Source organism: Protopterus annectens, chromosome 6.part1 (assembly GCF_019279795.1).
Source record: "Protopterus annectens isolate FY-2018-M chromosome 6.part1, PAN1.0, whole genome shotgun sequence".
NCBI lineage: Eukaryota > Metazoa > Chordata > Ceratodontiformes > Protopteridae > Protopterus > Protopterus annectens.
In genome coordinates, this window is record NC_056738.1 from 83,673,557 (window position 1) to 83,687,338 (window position 13,782).

Genomic DNA, 13,782 nt, shown 5'->3' on the forward strand with positions numbered 1-13,782 from the left:
ATCCTGCTCACTAGGCTGAACAATGAGAAGGTTACTGTAAGCTGTCTGTCGGGTGCCAGGATCCGCCACATAACACAAACACTCAGGTCACTTCAAAACAATTACAAATATGACTCTCATTGTCCATGTTGGTGTGAATGACCTGAGACGTACCTCCCTGGACTACATGAAGAGATATATGGAGGAGCTCCCTGATCACGTAGCCCAGGCCGGTATGACCCTGACCCTGAGTAGCATACTGCCCTCACCTAGAATGATGCCACAGTATAAAGAACAATTTCAACAATTGGCTAAGCTTCTGGTGTCGTTCTATGGGGATCCAGTGTCTGTCAGCCTGGGATGACATGCTCGACAAGCCACGTTGCTTCGCAAGAGACGGCTTGCACCTGTCACCCTTAGGCTTTCGAATACTGGCCAAGGCTCTTGCCGCCCCCATAGTGCCTTTTTTAGGCAAGGCTTAAAAGACAAACCCACCTCCTTAAACGGCACAAGAAACCAAAAACTGAGGGTGATGCTACTCAATGCCAGAAGTCTAAACCTCAAAATGCACGCACTTGAGGCACTCCTCAGTATGGAGGAAATCACTGGTTTAAGGCTCTAGAGAGCACCCCAGCACTGCCAGGTTACAACTCATACCATGGTTTTCAGCCACAGAACCTGGACCGAAATACAGAAGGCGGGGGTGCACCCATATTCATCAAGGATACCCACACCTCCAGGTTAGTGGCACAGCACGATGCCTCAGAGACCATCCGTGTGCAACTAACAATGGGCAAAACTGCATTTCAAATTGTAGCTTGCTACAGATCACCCACCATGTCCCAGGACCCCCATTCAGCATTTCTGAAAACACTGGAAAATACGAAGGTCCTACCTAACACTGTGATATTGGGAGATTTCAATTACCCAAACATAAACTGGGAGAACTACTCAACTACTAACTCCTTTCCCCAACACTTCCTAGAGTTTATAAATGCAAACGCCCTAGACCAACTGGTCACCACTCCCACAAGAGGTGACAACATATTGGACCTGGTCATCACCAAAGTGGGTGACCAATGTTCCACACCAGAGGTAAAACCATCACTGGTTAGATCAGACCATAAACTAATCACTCTGAACAGTCACATCCTGACCCCCACCCCCAGACAAGAAAACCACCGTGAAAAACTTTTCAAAAGCAAACTTCCCACTACTTAAGACCGAGGTGGTAAGTTTCAAAGCCCCCATGGTAAAGGATAATGCTGTCCAAGCTGCAGAATCCTTTACAAATGCACTCTGACCACCTACAAGAGTGCATGGATCGGGCTATCCCAAGCAAAACCAAGACTCACTCCTTCAAAAAGAGGAAACCTGTCTGGTGGACCCCTGCCATAAGTAAGCTATACAATAGAAGGAGGAAACTAGTACAGAATAGAGCAAAATCGTACGAAGGGAAGGCTAGCTTTGAAAGAAAAATTGCCAAAGACTTTAAAGATAACCACGAAGCATTCTTTAGCTATGTTAAGAATCTAAGTGGCAACTCTCAGCTCAGTTCTGAGTTAGTGCAGAATGGCCCAAAATACACTGTACCGACGGACATTGCGAACATCCTGGCTGACAGGTTCAGTGCAAACTTCACCCCCTCTCACTCCCAAAAGGGCCCTTGACCATTCCTGAAGAATGTAGAGCCCCAGTAATCACAGACACACAGGTTAAAACAGTCCTCTCCAAAGCCAAAAACACAGCATCAATGGGACCAGATGGTGTCCCAGGCTGCGTCTTACACGAGCTCCAAAATGAACTAATCCCTCACCTTAATACACTGTTCAGACTCGGCCTTTCCACAGGCTATGTTCCCACGGAATGGCGTACAGCAACAGTTATCCTACTCCACAAAGGTGGAGCCACAACAGACCCAGGGAACTATCACCCTGTAAGCCTGACTAGCTTGGTCTGTAAAGCTATGGAGCGCATCATCATGAACTCAAGAGATTGGGAACCTCCAAACATTGGACCCTACCCAATTCGGCTTTAAGAGCAGATCTTGCCTTCTAAACCAGGTAGACTTCTTTGAAACCGTTACCAAGGCTATAGATGAGGGAAAGGTGGTCCACACAGCCTACCTAGACCTCACCAAGGCCTTTGGCACCATTCCCCACTCTGGTGTTATAGACAAGCTCACCAGCCTGAACATTAACCCCTATGTCACGAGATGGGTTGCCAACTGGCTTACAGATGGAACTCACTCGGTAAGAGTTGCGCGTGCTAGGTCAGACTCTAAACCGGTTACAAGCGTGTCCCCCCAGGGCTCAGTTCTGGGACCCCTCCTGTTCGGTATATACTTCTCTGAGGGTACAGATAAACACAGGAGGGCTGTGACTTACCAAGTTTGCAGATGACTGCAAACTAGGGGCCATAATAGACTCTTCGGCTGACACAGACATCCTTCAGAAGGGTCTCACTGAGACGGATACTTGGTGTCAGAATCAAGGCCTCAAGCTAAATGCCAAAAAGTGCATAGTCCTCCCCTTTGGGAAAAACAAAGTACCTACAAACTACCACATAGGTGGTAGTCCTCTAAATACAGAAGATGTAATTGGGGATCTGGGGACCCAAGTGGATAGTACTCTCCTTTGATAACAGCATTGCCAAAGTGGTTAGAAAATCCTTCTATGTGGCCCACCTATTCACAAAAGGGTTCGCATCTAGATCAAAAGAGGTTATTGTGCCCCTCTACTCATCTCTCATCAGGCCCATCATAGAGTACAAAGCCCCATTTGGGATGTACCTTACTAAACACCTGCAACAGCTGGAAAGACCACAGAAGTACCTCACCAAGAGGATTACCGGCCTCAAACAGATGCCTTATGCAGCTCGAATAAAGAAACTCCAGCTGTACTCTGTTGCATATCACCTACTCAGAGGTGATCTCTGCCTGACATACAAGGCCATGTCAAACCCAGAACTGATGGACATGCTCCACCTAAAGAAAGCCAAATCCCTTAGAGACATGCTCTAGAGATCTAAACCTCACCACAACAATAAATAGGACATGCTGGGGGGATAGATCCCTGTCCCAGAGACCTCCCTTGCTCTGGAACAAGATTCCAGTCTACATTAGGCAGAGCACATCACTGACCTTCTTCATGAGAAATCTTGACGAGTGGATGGGAAACTGAAAATTTACCCCGGGGATCAGTTCAGTGGCTTTGCTGACAGAGGCACAGGAAACTAATCTAAGAGTGGCGAAAGCCAACACACTCTGGCTAGGCTTATAAATAAATGCCCTCAGGCAGATAGCCCAGTTACCTACCTATGAACCGATTTTCTAGATGTCTTTACAAAACCTTAAGCCAAGACTTCAAAGATGGCTGCACACTGATCAGTAGCTTAATTTCAGCTCTCTCAAGTAGGTTTGAAAAATAAAACAAAATGATGAAAACCACAAGAAATGCTATGCCCCTTGTATATGCAAGGATATTGGTTTGTTTTTAACATAAGCAAATGTTCAATTGGAGTCAAGAAATTTGCAGCTGAAGGCAGTTGTAAATTCTGTTCTGTTTTGAGTGAATTTTACAGATTCCTTCATGCATTTGCAGAGTTAGCATGTTTTTCACATTGCTGACTATTATTTCCATTGAGATGAGCTGTCTGCAGCTGCAAGCGGTTAATCTTGAGACTTCTAAGCTTTCTTTGCTGAGCGACTTGCAAAATTTAAAGGTTCAAGAGCAAAGCAGTTCAGTGAAAAATAAAACTTTGAAATTATTGGAAGTGAATAAGAGAGATCTTCCCTAGCAGCCTTAATATATTAGTGCAGTTAATAAAATGGTTTATAATTTAGTTTTATTTAAAGATAGCCAGTGCATTTTTTCCTTAAAGGAGTACAACAGGTTTCTATAATGTATTCCTCAACTTCACAACCCTTTTCCCCCCTATTTACATTGTCCTCTGTAAAGCAACAACAATAAAGCATTTACAATTTTTATAATTCCCCTTACTTCTGTAACAGAAGCCTACCTTCTCATACTGTGATGGTTTCACTTATGAAATGATTCTCTCACGTTTGAATAAAGCTTGCTGGAGTCGCCCAATTACTGACATCATCGAGGCCAGGCAGTGCAGGTACTTTTTTTTTTTTAATCAGTTCCCTCCCCCAAAGTGACATCACCACAGCCGTCATCTAATTCTAACTAAATAATAAGACCCACCCATTCTGTAATGTCATGGCTCCCTTGTCCTTCCTCCAGCCTGTGTGCTGTTCATTTTATTCAGTAGTAGTGTAGTAACACCGATGTTTGGAAACTCAGAAATTTGGTATGCATACTTGTACATTCTGCACTACAAATGATGCTTAGGTGGTGTATCGCTTGCATACTTCTCTGTTGTATTTGCACCAGATACTGCTAGTGTGCAGTGCAGGAATAGAAAGATTAAAACATTACCCTGGTATCAGAGGTGGCAGTACAACATATTCATAGTGGCTTAACATGAGAGTAGCTCTAAGCAAGCACCATGTGAAACCTGAACAAGCACCTAGAATTATTTAGAGCAGCTTCCACACCTTAAATCTGAAAATGAATTCACATACTCACATGAACAGGAGTAGTTGCATATTGATGGCTAAAGGTGTATGGGCATGTCAGGTGGTTACTACACTGCAAAACTGGTATGTAATGGTGGAGATATTTGGAAGGCATGAACAAACACACCAGTATATTAAAGCCATAGCACCAATTGAACTGGAGGCTATCAAATAGATTTAGTAAGGGATTTTGTCCATGCACAAATATTTCAACAGTGATTCTTTGCAGTGGCATCCATTATCTGATTCAAGGTAAGTTAACCTTGATGTTCTTTATTTAAAAAAAAAATCAATAAAAAATTTACTTTGTTATAAGTGACTTCTGGACACAAGAAAAAGGAAGGGGAAAATATAGCAATGTGGTTTGTATGTACAAAGATAAATCCAGGGACACTGCAAAAGTTTTTTTTTTTGCAGACCAACCAGTGGAGAAAAAACATATGATCAAACACTGCATACCAACACACTTTGCACATGTAAATTTCAATCAATTTTTAACAAGGTGGAAGCATGAAGTGATACCTTAACACTTAAATTAATAAAGATCTAAACTGGTTAATAGTATAAATGTTTTATTCTTTAGCTCCTTGGTGCAAGACCTTACTGGATGTGATTGCAGTCAAGTAAGGCCATGGCTATAGTGCAGCAAAAAAATGTCCCCTCTAACAAAGGAAATGCTAGAGCAAATATTAAATTACATGAGTCAAGCACCCTGCTGAGATCTGCCAATCAATGGAATTACCAGGTCAAATTACCCTCAGGACTTTGACAGCTAGGGAAAATAAGTGTTATGGGGGAGGGAAGAAGTAAATGGACTGGAATTCATTGTCTCACAAATTAGTGTCCTTTAAACTAAATTAGAAAAAAGGCAGCAGTAAACAGCACTTTGAGTGTGTTCTGTGGCATTTGCACTGTTTCTGATGTCCTTCAAGAATGCAACTGCAGTCATAACATATGGGTTGTCCTGCCTCAGGCAGCCCTCGGTCGGCCGGATTCCAAAGTCTGGGTCCGACGTCGGCTGATGTCGCATTTCTCTCCGACGTCAGAGCGACTGGAGTACATAAGCATCAGCTGACGCCATTTTCTTCGGTCTTTCTTGCCGCGCGGTGCCCGAAGCAGAAGCAGTTCGCAAGTGCCGGTCGGTCAGCTCCTGTATTCTTCGATTCCGAAGTCATCAAAAAAGCTAAAGTACCCCGTTGGGGACCTTTTCTTGCCTCAGCCGATGTCAGAAATTACTGAAAAAGTTAACAATTGTCTTTCTTGTGGTAAACAAATACCTCATAAGGATTTCCACTCTTACTGTCTTCCTTGCCTTGGCCCAGACCACGACGTCTCGGCCTGTGTCGCCTGTGCTCGCTTCAATAAGCGCACTCTCAGGTGCCGGGCGGAGTTCGCTGAAGATTGTTTCGGCGAAAAATTTGCTTATACAATGCCGTCGGAACTTCCGACATTGCAAACTCCCAAGAAACGAAAGGACCGGGACCGACATCCTCGGCCCGCGTCTACCACCGACTCCACGCCAAAACCTACCGCGAGTGCTCCGGTTCCCCCTGAGACGGTTATTCCACCGCTCCGAACCGAAGATACCGCATTACCGACGACTCCGATACCGGATACCACTCCGACGCCAGTTATAGATTTTCCTCCGGATACTGAAACCGAGGAAATGCCCGAGACCATTGCTGTAGATAAGGTCACTCCTGCATGTGGAGCTGCCAGGCCTCCTATGGCCATGTCTATTAAGGCCTACTCTCAGGCTAAGGCAGCCAGCAAGACCAAGCACCTTACTGCTAAAGCCTTACCTCAGCCTACTCCAGAGACACAAATCATGACTATGGCCGCAGACTTAATTTCTATGATTAGAGGTTCACAGGCCCATCCTGAGAGAGGATCCCAGCCTCCTTCTGATAAGAGGCCCCGGGTTGAACCCTCTGACCCTGACCCTATCCCTTCAGATGAAGATTCTGAGGACTCTGTCCACTCCGATGGCCAGGAAGAGCTCTTCCAGACCTATGAGGACTCGGATGCAGAGGATTCCATCCCCTCGGCCTCCCCTCCTGAGGATATTTCTTTTGGGGAAGTTCTGCATACCATGAGGGAACATTTCAAGTGGCAAGGCCAGGAATATTCTGATTCCAGAAAGCGCCATCAAACTTTCCTTAAGCCCCAGCACAGGCCCTTAGCTATTCCTCCTGTGCTTGATGTTTTGGATGACTTATATTCTGACTCCAGTGTTACCCCTGATTCTCTTCCTCCTGCTCCAGCCAAGCCAGACCGGTATTACAGGGTCCCAGAAACGCATTCCCATTTATTCAGGGCCCATACTGTTGATTTGGAAACTATTTCTCAGGGACCTAAAGGTGTTTCAGCTTCCACCTCTAAAAATCCCTTGCCTTCCAACAGGGAAGCTAGGTCATTGGAGAGATGGGGGAAAAGGTCTACACCTCCACTACTTTATCTATGAGAGCTTTGAATTGCCTTTTTCATATGTTACAATATCAGGATTTCCTGTTGGAAGATTTACAGAAAACATTGGCCTCTACTGATCCTTTAGACAGGAAGTCTTTGCAGGAAGCTGTACATAACTCTCAGCAAGTCAGCAATCACTTCCTGCAGTGTGGATATGATGCACTGGAAGCTTCATGTAGGGCAGCTATGACAGGGGCAGTCATTCGTAGACATGCATGGTTAAAAGAACAACCTCTACCAGATCATGTTAAGGCAAAACTTCTGGATGCACCCTTGGAAAAGAACAAGCTTTTTGGTGCTAATGCTAAAGATGTGTTAAAAGTCCATTGAGGAAAAAGCAAAATCAGTTCAGACTGTTAAAGATTTCCTCCAGGTTCAGCCCCCCAGATTCAGTAGGAATTGGCCTTCAAAAAACTGGTCCTTCCCTAATCCTGAAAAATTTCAAAGGGGCAAAAACAGAAGTGGCCGAGGAAGAGGACAATACAGAGGTCCTTACAGGGGACGACAATGGCAGCCAGCAAACCAAAGAAGTGACACAGGGGTTTCCCCTGCCCCACAGCCACAATCTCAATGACTTTCCTCTACTTCCGCCTACCAAGGAACAAATAGAAGCTCCCTTGGGCGGAAAATTATCTCTGTTTTCAGACAATTGGCACAGATTGACAAAGGACAAATGAATTTTGGACATTATAGACCAAGGTTACAGGTTCCATTTTCATACCTTACCAAGAAAACAAGGCATGCCAAACCTACCACAAAACCAGAGGGCAGAGGCTATCAAGCAAATTTCTCTGCTGGCTCGGATAAAAGCAATAGAAAGAGTTCCACAACAAGAACAAGGCCAGGGGTTTTACTCAAGACTGTTCCTTGTTCCAAGAAAAGAAACTCAATGGAGACCAATACTGGATTTGTCCACATTAAACACCTTTCTCATAGTACCAAAGTTCAAAATGCTGACTCTACAGCAACTCCTTCCCATGCTGGGCAAGGGGTCTTGGCTAATTACTCTGGACCTCAAGGAGGCATACCTGCATGTCCCTATCAGACACTGTTGCAGAAGATACCTCAGATTTCTTGCAGGGCCAGAGCATTATCAATTCTCAGCATTGCCATTTGGCTTATCTACTGCGCCCAGAGTATTCACAAAATGCCTGGCTTCAGTAATTGCTCATTGCAGGCTCCAGGGGATCCAAATTTACCCGTACCTGGACGACTGCCTCATACAAGCGGACAACAAATTGATGTTGACAAAAAACTTGAACTATGTCATACGATTACTTCAGGCTTCAACCATCCCAGTAAATAACCTTCTTAGGAGCCAAACTAGACACAGCCTCTCAAATGGCTTACCTGACAGAAGACAAACAAGAGCAGTTAACTCATTATTTCAAAGGTTTGGCAAAACTCACCCAGATGACTGCAAGGAGATTCCTACAGGCCCTGGGTTACATGGCATCCTGCATTCTCCTAGTTCCATTAGCAAGACTACACATGAGAAAGCTTCAATGGTACCTAAAAAGCCTATGGTCTCAGCACAGCAACAACTTAGAGACAACCATACCGCTCATTCCATGCCTACAAAAGGAATTCCTATGGTGGGCTTCGGTAAGCCAGGCAAACACAGGTATGTCATTCAAAAAACCACAGATAACGCAGACCATGACCACAGACGCCTCAGACCTTGGATGGGGGGCGCACATGGAAGGCAGATGTATACAAGGACAATGGTCTCCAAAGGAAACTCATCTGCATATAAACCAAAAGGAAATGCTGGCAGTAATGCATGCCATCGAGGCTTTTCGACAACAACTTCAGCAAGGCCATTTACTGATACGGACAGACAACACCACTGTGATGTGGTATATAAACAAGCAAGGGGGCACCCATTCTTACCCCCTTTGCAGACTGACAATGAATCTTTGGGAAAAATCACTGAGCCTAAACATACAGTTACAATCCCAGTTTGTTCCAGGCAAAGACAATGTGCTGGCGGACAGCCTAAGCAGGAATTTCACAGATCCACATGAGTGAAGGTTACATCCGAAGATCTTCACACAACTCACTTCGACATGGGGCAGGCCAGAAGTAGACCTATTTGCCTCTCACCTCAACCATCATCTACAAAAATTCTGCTCAAGGACATACCATCCACAAGCTTGGAAAATAGATGCTCTCTCATTCAACTGGAACTTCCTAAAAATCTATGCATTCCCACCTCTGCCACTGATGATCTCAGTGTTACTAAAGATCAAAGCAGAGAGACCCAAGGGGATCCTAATAGCTCCAGACTGGCCAAGACAACACTGGTATCCACTACTACGGAGCATATGTCACACCAAGAAGTGGGCCCTTCCCCAATGGCCCCTACTTTTGACTCAACACAACTTCAAAACAGTGCATCCAAACCTTCAGACACTGCAGCTAACAGCCTGGGAGATCCCATGAATAACCTCAATCTATCTCTCTCCAAGGAAGTTCAGCGGATATTAACAGAGGCTCGAAGACTATCCACCAGAAAGGTTTACTTAGCAAAATGGAAGAGATTCAACATTTGGAATACCAGCAAGGGACATGATGCATCATTATTGAACATCCCACTCATCCTGGAATATTTGGCAGATATGCTACAGAATGGACTCTCATATTCTTCCATAAAGATACATGCTTCAGCTATTTCAGCTAGATATAACACTGATCGTCTTTTCACATCCTTTGCTAAGGCAATTCCTCAGGGGAATCAAGAACATTAAGCCACCAAGAAAGGCTCCAGTGCCAGCCTGGGACCTCAACTTTGTCCTAGAAAAACTGACTCTACCTCCATTTGAGCCAGCAGCTTCAGTTGACTTACAATTTCTCTCATGGAAGACAGCTTTCCTGTTGGCAATTACCTCAGCAAGAAGGGTTTCGGAACTACAGGCCCTAATGGCAATACCACCGTTCATAATCTTTCATAGAGACAGGGTCTCATTAAGGACCAACCCTACTTTTATGCCAAAGGTGGTATCTAGGGTTTCTTTAAATCAAGCTATTCATCTGCCTGCTTTCTTCCCCAATCCTGAGAACAAAAGGGAAAGACTGTTACATACCTTGGACATTCACAGACAACTTCGATACTACCTGGACAGAACCAAGACCAGTAGGAAGTCTGAACAACTTTTTGTAGCTTACGCCCCTGCAGTCCAAGGAAAAGCAATTTCAAAACAGACTATTTCAAAATGGATTGGACATTGCATCAGATTCTGTTATTCCTTTCATGGGAAGACTGTTCCAGCCAATGTCAGACCACATTCCACCAGAGCTACAGCCACCTCTACAGCATTCTTAAGAGGGGTGCCTACAAAGGACATTCTAGAAGCTGCTACATGGAGCTCCGTGCATACATTCTCCAAACACTACAATCTCCCTCTATACTCCAGATCCAGAACAGGATTTGCTTCGGCAGTCCTGCAGGGTTTGATTGCCCCACCATTTTTTTCCTAGAGCATTCCTCCTCCCCCAGCTAAGCTATGGTATTCTACCCATATGTTATGACTGCAGTTTCATTCTTGAAGGACATAGTACAGTTTTGTACCTACCATAAATGTAGATGTCCGATAGATATGCAACTGCAGTCGGATTTTCCCTCCCTCCATACCCCTCTATGCCTAGGGTCCACTCCTATCCCTGTTTCTCTTAGCTGGGGATATCTGTTATGGTGTATCTGTTTATTGCTTACTTATTTGTCTGGAATCCTGTTTTTGTCTTCCAATTTGATTACAGCCTTCCTTGGAGGGCACCTGGCATCTGGGGCAAGAAACACTGAAGAAAATGGCGTCGGCTGATGCTTATGTACTCCAGCCGCTCTGACGTCGGAGAGAAATGCGACATCAGCCGATGTCGGACCCAGACTTTGGAATCCGGCCGACCGAGGGCTGCCTGAGGCAGGACAACCCATATGTTATGACTGCAGTTGCATATCTATCGGACATCTACATTTATGGTAGGTACAAAACTGTACTTTTTAAGTAGTCCTCCAGCAGCAGGGAATGTTACTTGCACTGTTCTGTTTTACTCAGTACTTTGTACGCATGCAACATCTATGAAATGACAGGAACTTTAAGCAAACAGAGGCCTGCATGATGTAACATTTTTGAGCCAAACAATGATTTCTGGGATACTGGATGGCAACCTGATTTAGCCAAACCACTTCAATATGCCAGCACCCAGGTGGTCAGAGTCTGGAATTACATATAAAAATATTTAAAATCCTGTAAATAATCCCAGAGTGCTGTTAAAGTGTAGGAAACATCATGCCATGATGTTTTAAACCTGTTTTTTGAGTTTGTGGGTGCGGTACTCCTTTAAGGCTAAAAATTACTGATTTCTGAAAGCATACAAGCTGTTTTTCATGTTTGGGTGAGGACCAGAGATGAGAAGAGAACAGACACTAATCAGTGTAAGTGGGCGCACATGCTGTAACATGACCTTTAGCATGCTTAACATTAATTTTAGGTTAGATAATGCCTTTGGGTGCAGCTGTCAATTTGGGGCAGTTGTTCTATCTGTGTTAAACTTCATTTTTGAAGATTTACATCTTTTTATGAGTTTATTCTAAGTTAATAGGTTGTGAGGGTGTTTCGTTTAGAGTTTTGTTTAAGGGTTTTCATGAAGACAAAAACTCTTGAAAAATGTGACATAGGTTCAGATGGAGAAGACTAGCAATGTGCAAAAAATTGGCATGCCAAATATATGTGTGAGCATGTAATGCAAAAGTTGGAAGTACACATTCAAAAACAAATGTATAATAGGTGGGAAGATTGACTACTTATTATAATATCTGTGCTGTCCATATTATCTTGTAACATAAATGACCTTACAATATAGAGAAAAAGGAAAGAGTATTGAATTATTTTAAGAAATGCAGAATGCAAATAGCAGTGCCACAGGAGACTCGTTTGGAAGTAAATGAGTCAGTGGATTTGATAAATAAAGGATTTCAGGATTGATATTCAGCACAATATCAATATCAGAGGTAAAGAAGAAAGTGAGTAGTTTATACTAATTGTTAAATGAGTGTCAATAGGGATGGAAGACAACAAAGTAATGGCAGATTTATGGTAGCAAAGGCTATTAGTAAGGAAGGAGGATTACACTGGTATGTATTTATTTTCCACAAAAAAGTGATTTTACGGAAAAAACTGAATATTTCTGCCAAATTTATTTTTTCAGGAGGGAATATTACATATAAGTAGGGACAGTAACTTGACTTGCAACAGTGAGGATGTATCTGGAGGACCTAGAAGGAACTATTTTAGATTTCTGAAAATATTTATGAAGATGTTTGGTATGGAAGACACAAATTCAGCAGTAGGAACTCTTGAGATAATTAACATATATTATTCCCCAATGTACAATGACAGGGCTAAACTAGATAGATGTTCATCGTGTTTCACTGTTGCAGTTATTACAATTGGGTTATCCTGCTGGCAGGCTGCCCGCAGTCGGCCCGAATTCCAATGTCTTGGTCTGGCGATGGTTGCTGTCGCCTCTTCCCTGACATCAGTGTGCCAAGGGTATAAAAGATGCAGCTGACGCCGTTTTCTTCAGCCTTTCTTGCCGCGCGGTGCCCAAAGCAAAAACGGTTCGCAAGTGCCGGCCGACTCCTGAGATTTTCGAAATTGAATTTCAGATCCAAAGTCTTCTATAAAGCTAAGTACCCTGTTGGGGAAACTTTTTCTTGCTCCAGACTGATGTCAGTAAAAGTTAACAATTGTATTTCTTGTGGGAAGCAAATACCTCATAAGGATTTTCACTCTTACTGTATTCCTTGCTTAGGCCCTGACCACAACACTGCTAGTTGTCGGTTTTGTGCTAGATTTAACCAACGCACTATTAAGCGTCGGTACGATTTTGCTTTTCATTACTTTGGCCGAAGGTTTAACTACGTAATGCCGTCGGAACAGCCGATGACCAGAGTTCATAAAAAGCGCAAGGAAAAAGAAAAGGACAGGTATCCAAGGTCCAAAACTGACGATGAAGCCTCTTCTAGGCCAGTCGCCGGTTCGCCAGTTCTCAGTGAGGCGCTTTACTAGCCCCTGACAACCCGCTACCTCGGAGCCACAGGCCGCCTCCAACTCCCATGTGGAGACAGCTAGGCCTCTGGATACTCAAGGTATTGGGCCTTCGGAAACTAATCCCTCAGATGGGTCCGGAGCCGCTGAGCAGGCATCGGCTTCTGAGGGTGTTTTCAGACCTACACAGCTTTATATCAAGCCAACTTCAGCATCAAAGACAAAGACTAAAACAGTTTTAAAGACAGGAAAACAAGTACAGCATTCTCCAGGACAGACTTTCATGCCTAAGAAACAGATGCTCAAAATGGCCTAAGACCTAATTACTTTGATCAGGGGCTCCCATCCCCCTCCTGATAAGAGGCCTAGGCAAGACATTGAATATGATTCCTCTGATCAGGTTTCCATTTCCTCTGACTCCTCTTCAGAACAGGGATACTCTATTCCTCCCTATGAGGATTCTGATGCTGAAGAATCTATTCCTTCAGCTTCTCCTCCTGAGGATTATTCATTTGGGGAAACTTTGCATACCATGAGGGAGCATTTCCACTGGGAGAGCCAAGATTATTCAGACTCTAAGAAAAGGCTCAGAGACTTTCTTTTACTACCTCAGCACAGACCTCTTGCTATTCCTCCTGTTCTAGACATTGTAGATGATGTTTTTTCAGAGTCCGGCCTGTCTCCCGACTCTTGACCTCC

General features: G+C 44.0%; 1 protein-coding gene across 3 annotated transcripts in view; it reads left to right on the forward strand.

The window, feature by feature from the left end:
* GORASP2 (golgi reassembly stacking protein 2) overlaps window positions 1-13,782 on the forward strand; it is a 1,358,808-nt gene that overhangs the window by 277,833 nt on the left and 1,067,193 nt on the right. The gene's annotated exons all lie outside the window — the stretch shown is intronic.